Consider the following 10,000-nt stretch of genomic DNA (forward strand, 5'->3'; position numbering starts at 1 on the left):
ATTTAACTGAGGTGCAGGGAGGGAAAAGGGAGAAATAGCGATTTAATTTACTGTACTTTTGCATGAGGATTCTAGGTAATAAATTTGATCTGATGAATCAATCTCTCTTTTGAAAACAAAGAGCCTTAACTGTTTACTCGACAGACTGCAGGGATTCGGGGAGAGTCCTCGCTGCTTATTGGGTAGATAATGCAGATTGCAGATGATGTGCAGATGATGTGCATTTTGATGAATATTGTCCCACTAGACTGCAACTGTTTCTATCTATTAATTTAGATCTAATGGGAAAAGTGCATTCCTGGGTAGTTTTAAGGGAGGACTTTTGAAGCTGTTAACACATCCTGGGTATGTTTTTGTGTCTGCCTAAGGTCTATTGTTGAAATGAACTTTTAAGTGATGGTAGCACCTGAGATTCCTATATTCTCTCTATTCCCAAACAAATCAAAACCCGAGCAAAAACGCTGGCACCCAAACCTGAGTTCTTCACTTCTGGCTGGTGAAGGAGAGAATATTTGCATTTATTTATCTTTAGGATTGGTTTCACCAGAGCTTCCAAATGGGATGGTGGTGGCTGTGGTGCTTTTGAGGCAGATGATTCATCCCAAAAGGCAGAGTTGTTTTGCTGCAAAGGTGGCGAGCACAGGTGGGGCTGTCACTGTTGTGGGCTTCAAAATGCTCTTATGAACAATATTTCGTGTGTATATATATATATATATATACACATATATATATATATATATATATATATATACACAGACACATAGATAAGCATATATATGTATACATAGAGTTTATGCAAAGCTGCAGCCGAGTATCCTGCAAGTATGACAAGCTAAAAGAAGTGTCCAACAAAATAAAAAATGAATGAATTAAAAGCCTTAGCCCAAGTTCCAGATATTTGAGCTGTTGGGAGCTGGTGCAGTTCCACTGCGCACAGGGAAGCGCCGCAGATTTGAACCAGATGACGGTCTGGCTCTCAGGGCAGAGCCTGGAATTCTAACTTGCTTTAGAGTAATGTCTTTAACTGATTTCTGAGGTGCAGATTTTGCAAATGTGGCTAATTTTGCTGTTCTGAGGTTCTTTCTAATGTAGAAGTGGAACCCTTTCTAATATGTTTATGGAACTGGAAGAACAAACCATTCTTTTCCTTCTTGGGGTTGTCTTTTGTCTTTATTGCTGAGTAAAGATGTTCAAAAGGATCATGAGAATGTCAGGAGCTTCTCCCACTGGAATGAAATTGTAATAAAGTTATGTAACTAACAACACTTTAACAGGAATAGATATTTAAAACACCTTTGGAGGGAAACAAAAGCCAATATCCCAGCAATAAGAAAATAAAGAGAGAAAGCCAGAGTGTGCCTGACTGAGAAACTTCTGCTGTGCTTTATCCCAGTGATAGGGTGGCTGAGATAGTCTTTGGAAATTACAGCTGCCATTGAGAGGGAAGCCAAGCCTTGCTGTATTTCAGAAAATGAAAATGCTGTAGCCTGGCGGAGGGAGGGGCCGGGTCCCCAGGGCATCTGTTTCCCATCAGTGTCCCACCATGCTTGCAGCCTGGCTTGGCACTCTAACATTTAACCTTCCCAGCAGGAGGTAGACCATAGGGCAACAAGGCTGCGGAATAATGAAACAAGAGTGTAGTGTGGTGCACAAAGCCTTTGTGAGCGCAGAAGTTGAGACATTAAACCATCAGGGCAGGGAGATGCGAAAGTTCCAGATTTTTCTCCAAAGCCCCCATTAGCCCGGCGCAGAAGCAGGAGCACGCCAGCTCCCAGCAGGCAAAGGCAAGGCCTTTCCCCATCTATCCATGCCTTTTTGCCCGCTGCTTTCAACTATTATAAAGATACAATTACCTTGGGAGATTGTGGCAGTTCAGTTGATTAGCACGGTGAATTAAAAGAATGAGTCACAAATGACATGTCCGGCTCTTCTCTACTAGTCCTTTGTATTCCCAGTGTACCTCACCCCTGTTGTAAGAAGGTCAAAAATTAGAGAGAGATAACAATTTTCAAGCAGCTAGCACTTAGGAGCAGAATTAACAATCATTCTGTATGTAATTGCCAGTTAATAGTAAATTGCCTTCTAGACTGTAAAATGCAATATAAACTGGTGGGCACCTAAAATTAAATTAATGAGGTATTTGCTGCATTTAAAAGTGAATAGTGCAAATTAATAACTGGGTACAATACTTGTTTTAATACATATCGAGCGGTGCAGCGTTTGCTTGTTTAATACTAATTTTAGAAGTGCTACCTGAAAAATTTGCTGTCTGTGGGTAAATCGAGTGGTCGGTGCAGGTTGTAGCCATAATTTTGCTGGTACAGTCTTCCAGGTTTCTAAATTAAATATCAGAGATTATTTTTTAATTAGAATATAAGCACTGCAGCCTTATTTGATTATGGCAAATTGTGATTTGTATGCTTCGAAATGAAATTATGTTACAGATAAAATTGCACCTTTGCACACATATTTTAAGCTCTGCAGATTCTGTTGGTTTGCTCTCAGCTGAGCAGCAGGATTGTGTTTACAGTGTGTTTGTGCCACTGCCTTCCTGTTTTCTCTGTGTTTTGTGTAGTTTCCCAAGCAAATAAAGGGTGCATAGCCTGATCTAGAGCATACCAAAACAGTTTCAAAGAATGATTCGTGGCCCTTGGAACTTTTCATGCTGGCTGCTTCCACCCTAAGGCTTTTGATGCACGCCCCTATTTTGACAGCTTCTTTGGCTTTGAGGCAATGCCCCAAATTGCCAGGAGGCAGCAGATCCCTCGCGGGGGACCGTGGCACCCGACCGCCGCCACGTCCCCAGCAGAACGCGCGGATGTCCAACCCACGGAGCCATTCCCAGGCCTGCAGTGCATTTGCTGCTGGATGTGAACACGAGAAGGATTCCCCTGCACAAAGCACTGTGTTGGATTTGGAGCTCACGAGCCCGTTGCTGGTGGCTCAGGGTCCCTCCTGATGGAGCGTTGGTGGCGCGGTACGGCTGGCACGGCCCCAGCGGGAGGAAGCCCTCCGCACTCGCGACACTGCTCAGGTTTTTGGGCTTGGCTGGCTCTCCCCTCGGCGTGGAGACCTCACCTTGGCTGCTCTCCTGGGCTGGCCCCCCACCCTGTGAAAGATCTCGTGTTCCTCAAGTATTTGGGAGATCTTTTGTGCACATTCAAATGCGGTTCTGTCAATGGCGCTGTTACACTGTTTAGAGTCAATAGCTCCCTTCCATCACAGCCAACACAAACTGGCTGTCTCATAGGTCAGTGCTCTTTAAACAAATTACTTGTATCCACAGAGCAAATGATTGTTAATTGCCTCCCACAAATCATACTATTTTTACTATGCTAAACTCCACGGCAAAGGCCTTAGTTAAATTTAAATCACCTGATTATTTCTTGTACATATTCAATTATTGCTCTGAAGGATGAAATCTGGTGACTTTGCGAGAGGAATGCTAAAAATATACAGAATGTATCCAGGCTCTTATTGGAAAGTCTTAAAAAAAAAGCAGTTACATTCATTTTAATGAAATCCTCAGCATTTCTAATTCATATATATTGCATTTCTTTTTTTTTTTTTTTTTTTCCCTGTTAAGTGCTGTTGTCCTGAAGCAACTTACAGTCACTGTTATTACAGTATTGGTTATTTATTGATCAGACCTTGTGTCAGTATCAGTTGTTAGCAAGCTGGAAAAAAATCAAGATAGAACAGATATTCTTGCCCTTTCTTCAAGCTGGGTCTCTATAAGTCAGTCAAAGTTTAGTGTTCAAGAGTCAGACCCAGAAAGTCTCTGTTAATGTGTAAAACTGCTTTATAGGCCTGGAGTAAAATGTATTTTTCTGAAAGCAATAAGTCAAAGGGGAAGGGATTCTAGTGAAGTGTCTATTCGTATAAAGAAGGTTTTTGAGCATGACATACATTTTTAATTAATAGGCCAATGCTAAACATACAGACATGATTTAGTAGCATCAAGTCAATAGCGTGTTGGATAATGTATATTATATAATAGCTCTTTTTTAAACAGTAGCAATTCCAGGTTTATCAGGGTCATTGCTGTCCCCTTTCTTTTCTGTCTCAAAGGAGGCCAGAAGAATGAGACATACCATTTGTGCTATTGCACAAGTAGACTATTTGTCCTAATCAGTGACACCCATTTACTAGAATTGCTTAAAATGAACTATACCTCATACAGAAATCGCACATTTAGAGTGTTCCATTCATCATCGGAAAATTGAGGGCCAGTAAACTTTTCTGTTCCTCCAGCGGGATCATAGACATGCATCAAAATGTTAAAAAATGATTGGTGAGAGAGAACTGTCACCCATTTATCAAGGAAAAGGAACATTATTTGCTAATTTCCCAACCAAGGCAGTGACAGGGTGCTTCGTCTTTAGACCCATGGTGACCAACATGGCCTTTTTGTTATTAGTACAAGTCAAGCGCTTTTTGGCTGTTGCTAACAAGACACATTTGTCTATCATCAGAGAGTGCTTTATTTTTTTCCAAGTAGCTGTGACCAAAGTCTGCTCTCGGTGCCATGAGTGGCTGCACCTCGCCAGGTCGTGGTAGCACTGAGTCACAGCACCACTGATAAATCACAAAGTTTCCGTGTCAAGGTGAAGGTATTGACTCTGCTGTGCCCAAACTGACAAAATGTAGCAGCGAAGCGATGGCAATTCATCTTAAAAAAGAAAGGGGAAAAAAAAAAAAAGGACAAAAGGGTCATCTTGGCTTCACGTAATAATCAGGAAAATTTGAGTGCTGAATAAGACCTTTGCCTTGTTTTCTCTGAGAAGGGGGAAAAATGGCATTTCTCTTTTATTTTTTGTTGCTATATGCACTCTGGAGTTAAACAGTAAAATCAGTTTCCTGAATATTAAACTGTCTAATTCTATTTTTCTTTCTATAACTTTAGCTTTACTGCTAATTTTTAATACTATAGCCTGACCGTACCACTTGGGCTGAAAACTTCCCCAGGTTTCAAATCAAGGAAAATAGGTGGAAGGACAGGAAATAAGACCTTTCACTGAAAATGTACTTCTTGTTCTCATATTATGAAAGCAAGAGAACAAACAGACAAATCTGGGTTGCATTGGAAGATATCCAGTTGAATTCCTGGGTTTGGCTGGTTGCTGCTATCCATGACACCAGTATTCCCATTAAATTAATTTGTACTCTCAGGAAAGTGCTGTGGAGATGAAAAGAAACATGTGGACTTTGTGGCCTTTGTGTTGAGAGCAACATAACATGGAAATTAGGAAAATATCCAGAAGCTGGTGGTTGAGGAAAATAATGATTTTGCTGTATCTTGAAACTCATTCTGTTGCATATTCCAGTGCTACTGCTGTAATTAAAAAGCTTGGAAGAGTTTTCATGTCAGAAATCTGTGTGTCACAGATACATTCTTTTAGCCAAGTGGTTTTCATGAAAGTTGATTTAAAGGCACTGGCCGAGGCCTCATCTGCATTTTTTAAAAAAATAATTAATTATCACAACTGCAGTGGATGCAATTTTCTAAGGAAAAATGTTAAAAAGCATTTCAAAAATCTGCTGGATGTCCACCAGTATTTCTATTTTACAAGAATTTCTAAGGCTGGCAAGGTGAATATAATTTCCTGTGGATGACTGTGGATTTTTGAGTCAACTCCCATTGGAGCCATGGGAATTGGTGTGGATGGAAGAGCTCCCTGGTAGAGCTGGGGCTCTCTTCTGGAGCGGGTTGAGGGTCAGCTGGTGCTGATCCCAGCTGGAATATTCCGTGGTCCTTTCCAGGGATGCCCACTGGCTGTGGATGTGCCAGTGGAGCAGGAGATGCTGTCCCAGCAACCCATGCTTGATGAATTCCCTTTGCTATCCCAGTCTTTTATAAGCTTGAAAGTTGCAATATAGGACTGGACAGTTTCAAATTTTAGTTGCAAAATTCCCAACTCGTTAAATTGTTAAGGATGGAAATAAAGAGATTTTTTTGGCAAAACCTTGAGACCTTGTTAAATTTGGATGTGCATTATGGCTCCTCAGAAAACTCAGAATTTTGTTAGCTTAATTGAAAACCTTCAGCATCTGCAGTTTTCTCTGAGATAAATAACTTTGGCATACAAAAGTATTTTTATTTGGAATATATTTTATATCTGTATATTTTAGCATGCATAAATATTTTTACATTTCCATTGAAACCTAAACAGATAATTTAACAGAATTCCGAATGATTAAAACAATAACCCAGGCTTGCTTTCTTTTTTTGAAGTGGCAACATCCACTGTGCTTAAGCATTAAATAAAGCTTTTTATAGACTCAATGCATTCTGTGAGTTATTTGAGGTATTTTTCCAATATCCACAAGTAATATAGAGATTTCACAACTTTGAGTAAGATCTATTTTTGTTTAAATTATTATACAACAGAGGAATACAGTTGTAGGAGCTCTGTTAGATGATCTTAAGGATCTGATTATAAGTCCTATTTGTCTAAATATTATATTAAAATATGACAGTATTATATTCTTATGCTGGGTGATCGCTGCCGAATATAAATGGGGAGAAGTTGTGCAGAATTCCAGCTCTTACAGATGTTTGCTGAGGCATCACAGATTTCATATGGTTCTGAGATGGATAAATACCCCTGAAGAGCTCAGCCAGTGATGACAGGCAAATGATCACATTTGCCATTTGCTGCCATCAAGCCTCGTTTCCAGAGTACCTGGAATTCTTATTTTTCATTGCTCTCGTATTCAGAGGACCTGAAATTCTTGTATTGCACAAGGATTGTGTAATCCAGCTCTGTGGCACAGGAGAATTTCAGGTAGAATTTCTGTTCTCTCAGGCTCTTGCAGCAGAATTCCAGCATGATTCTCTAAAATGTGTGTGTGGAAACAAGTGAATGGGGATGGATCTACACAGACCTATCTGTAAGGAGAAGATATTTATTCAGCTGTCTGGCCAAGCAAAGGAATAAACTCCCAAATAATACCCCAAATGCAAAAATAGATGAAAGCTCAGTTTATTCCAGTAAAATATATCTTAATTAGTAAAGTACCTTGGAGTATTGAGCTTTTGAAATGTACATTTGGCTGCTTTGATGTAGTAGCACATGGTAACACACTTAGGAAATCAGGAATATGCCTTATTTCTGGAGTGCAATATTTTGTTATTTTAGTAATATGTTGTTTTCATAAAATGCCATGTTTTGTTGTAGTACCATGTGTGTTGGGCCGTGGGATTTCCTTGGCATGATGAGAGCATTTATGATTTGATATCACACAGATTTCCTTCTTCTGCACTGAAATAGTGCCAAGTCCCTGCCTTGCAATGTTCCCTGCTAAAAACTGGAATGGTTTGGGTGGGAAGGGACCTCAAATCCCACCCAGTGCCACCCCTGCCATGGTAGGGACACCTCCCACTGTCCCAGGTACTCCCAGCCCCAGTGTCCAACCTGGCCTTGGGGTTCCAGGGGCAGCCACAGCTGCTCTGGGAATCTGTGCCAGGGCCTCAGCACCCTCCCTATAAAAAATTCCTTCTGGGCACATTGCTGTATCACCTAGAATTTCTCATCAACCAACACCCCCAGGCCCTTCTCCTTGGTGCTGTTTTTTATTGATGTGATCCCCAGTTTCTCATCTGATAATTCAGTAACTTTAAATGATGGCAAATTTGTGGGTATTTGACCCTGCAAACTCTTCTCACACTGAAATGTGTGGTGTGGTCTAATACAAAAACTCCATTGACCAACGCCCCAAGTGGGTTAACTCCAAGTGCTTTCCATTCCCTACTTCAGACTTCACCTTTTAAGTCTTTAAATGTTTAAATCTATCCAGTAGCACTGGTTCTAAATACCCGCAGCAGCAGCAGAGTGATGTCTGTACAACGGAGAACACTGGGGTGATGTCCATGTCCATGTCCATGTCCATGTCCATGTCTGTGTCCATGTCCGTGTCCATATCCATGTCCATATCCATGTCCATGTCCATGTCCATGTTCATGTCCATGTCCATGTCTGTGTCCATGTCCGTGTCCGTGTCCATGTCCATGTCCATGTCCATGTTCGTGTCCATGTCCATGTCCATGTCCGTGTCCATGTCCATGTCCATGTCTGTGTCCATGTCCATGTTCATGTCCGTGTCCGTGTCCGTGTCCATGTCCATGTCTGTGTCCATGTCCGTGTCCATGTCCATGTTCGTGTCCATGTCCATGTCCATGTCCATGTCCGTGTCCATGTCCGTGTCCGTGTCCGTGTCCGTGTCCATGTCCATGTCCATATCCATGTCCATGTCCATGTCCGTGTCCCAGGCGAGGCTGTCCCCTCCCATAAATCCAACCATCATGTGGCTCTCTGGGACCAGACATGTCATCCTTCTATCCAGGTGCTCATCCAGTGGCCCTGGATGGGCCACATACATACATGGATGAGCCATACAACAGAGCCTGAGAGGGATGGATGATTCCTCAACTGAGTGATTTGACATTCGTCTTCAAAGATGTCAAAGCCACAAATTAGCCTTCAAAACACTCTTTTAGTATTTCTTGGTTAACTCCTGTCACAGACTTGGGCCAGAAGGGATCTTTAAAGTCCAATCCCCTGCCATGGCAGGGACACCTCCCACTGTCCCAGGTGCTCCAAGCACCAAAGTCCAACCTGGCTTTGGGCACTGCCAGGGATCCAGGGGCAGCCCCAGCTGCTCTGGGCACCTGTGCCAGGGCCTGCCCACCCTGCCAGGGAAGAATTTGTCCTCATCTAAACCTAATCCCTTTCTCATCCACTCATCCAGTGGCCCTGGATGTGGAGAGGAGAGCACACAAAAGCAGAGGGTGTATGAGGTGCTGCTCCCTGCGTGCTGTCTGCTTCAGTCATTTTTAGAGGGTTTTGTGGCATGTGAAGTGCTTTTCATTCATTCTCCCCTGCTCTCTCCCACTCCTGCTCCTGCTCCTTCTCCATCTCATCCATTCATTCACTCATTTAAAGTAAATCTGCAGCTATTATGATGGTAATGACTTTTTTGGCAAACATCAGAGACTGGAACACAATCGTTCTCAGTCAAAGTGGAAATGCCCTTGAGGAATCGAGGGTCATGAGGTATTAGTGCTTCACTTGTCACTGAGTGCCACCACCAAAAGTGTGCCAAGAGCCCAGGTCCTGTGGTGGGACAGCCTGGAGGGGCTGGGCTGAGCATCCCTGAGGATTATGTGAGCGTAGAAGACCACCATGGTCTTCCCATCAGATGTTTCTCAGCAGCCTCCTGGCACCTCTCGTGCAGTGAGGGTGCACCAGCCCTGCTGAGACCCCACAAGTGTTGGCACCAGGCTCTTGTAAATCAGGGGACAGATTATTAGTCACAGAGTGTATTTAAACCTTAATTTGCCACACATCTGGGGAAGATGCTTGCTGTTTCTTTGACAACTGTCTGGCCCCTCACCCTTGTTTTCTCCCTCCCCTCATGCTGTGCTCCTTCCGTTGGTGTGCTGGGTGACTGGAACAGGCCAGGGAGTGTTTTCCCTTATTTTTTCCCCCTCTCCACTTTTAAGTACAAAGCCTGTTCTGCTGGGGATATTCTGACCTACTCTACAACAGAGCCTGAGAGGGATGGATGATTCCTCAACTGAGTGATTTGACATTCGTCTTCAAAGATGTCAAAGCCACAAATTAGCCTTCAAAACACTCTTTTAGTATTTCTTGGTTAACTCCTGTCACAGACTTGGGCCAGAAGGGATCTTTAAAGTCCAATCCCCTGCCATGGCAGGGACACCTCCCACTGTCCCAGGTGCTCCAAGCACCAAAGTCCAACCTGGCCTTGGGCACTGCCAGGGATCCAGGGGCAGCCACAGCTGCTCTGGGCAGCCTGTGCCAGGGCCTGCCCACCCTGCCAGGGAAGAATTTGTCCCAGTACCCCATCTAAACCTAATCCCTTTCAGTTTGGAGCCGTTCCCCTTCATCCAATGACTACATGTCCTTGTGTCCTCCTTTGTGAGCAGCACTGCATCCCAGTATTCCCTGCCAGCTTCTCCTTGATGCCTTTTTGG

General features: G+C 43.0%; 1 protein-coding gene across 6 annotated transcripts in view; it reads left to right on the forward strand.

Moving 5' to 3' along the window:
* EBF3 (EBF transcription factor 3) overlaps positions 1-10,000 on the forward strand; it is a 120,934-nt gene that overhangs the window by 87,570 nt on the left and 23,364 nt on the right. The window lies entirely within an intron of this gene.

Source organism: Vidua chalybeata, chromosome 8 (genome assembly GCF_026979565.1).
Source record: "Vidua chalybeata isolate OUT-0048 chromosome 8, bVidCha1 merged haplotype, whole genome shotgun sequence".
Taxonomy (NCBI): Eukaryota; Metazoa; Chordata; class Aves; order Passeriformes; family Viduidae; genus Vidua; species Vidua chalybeata.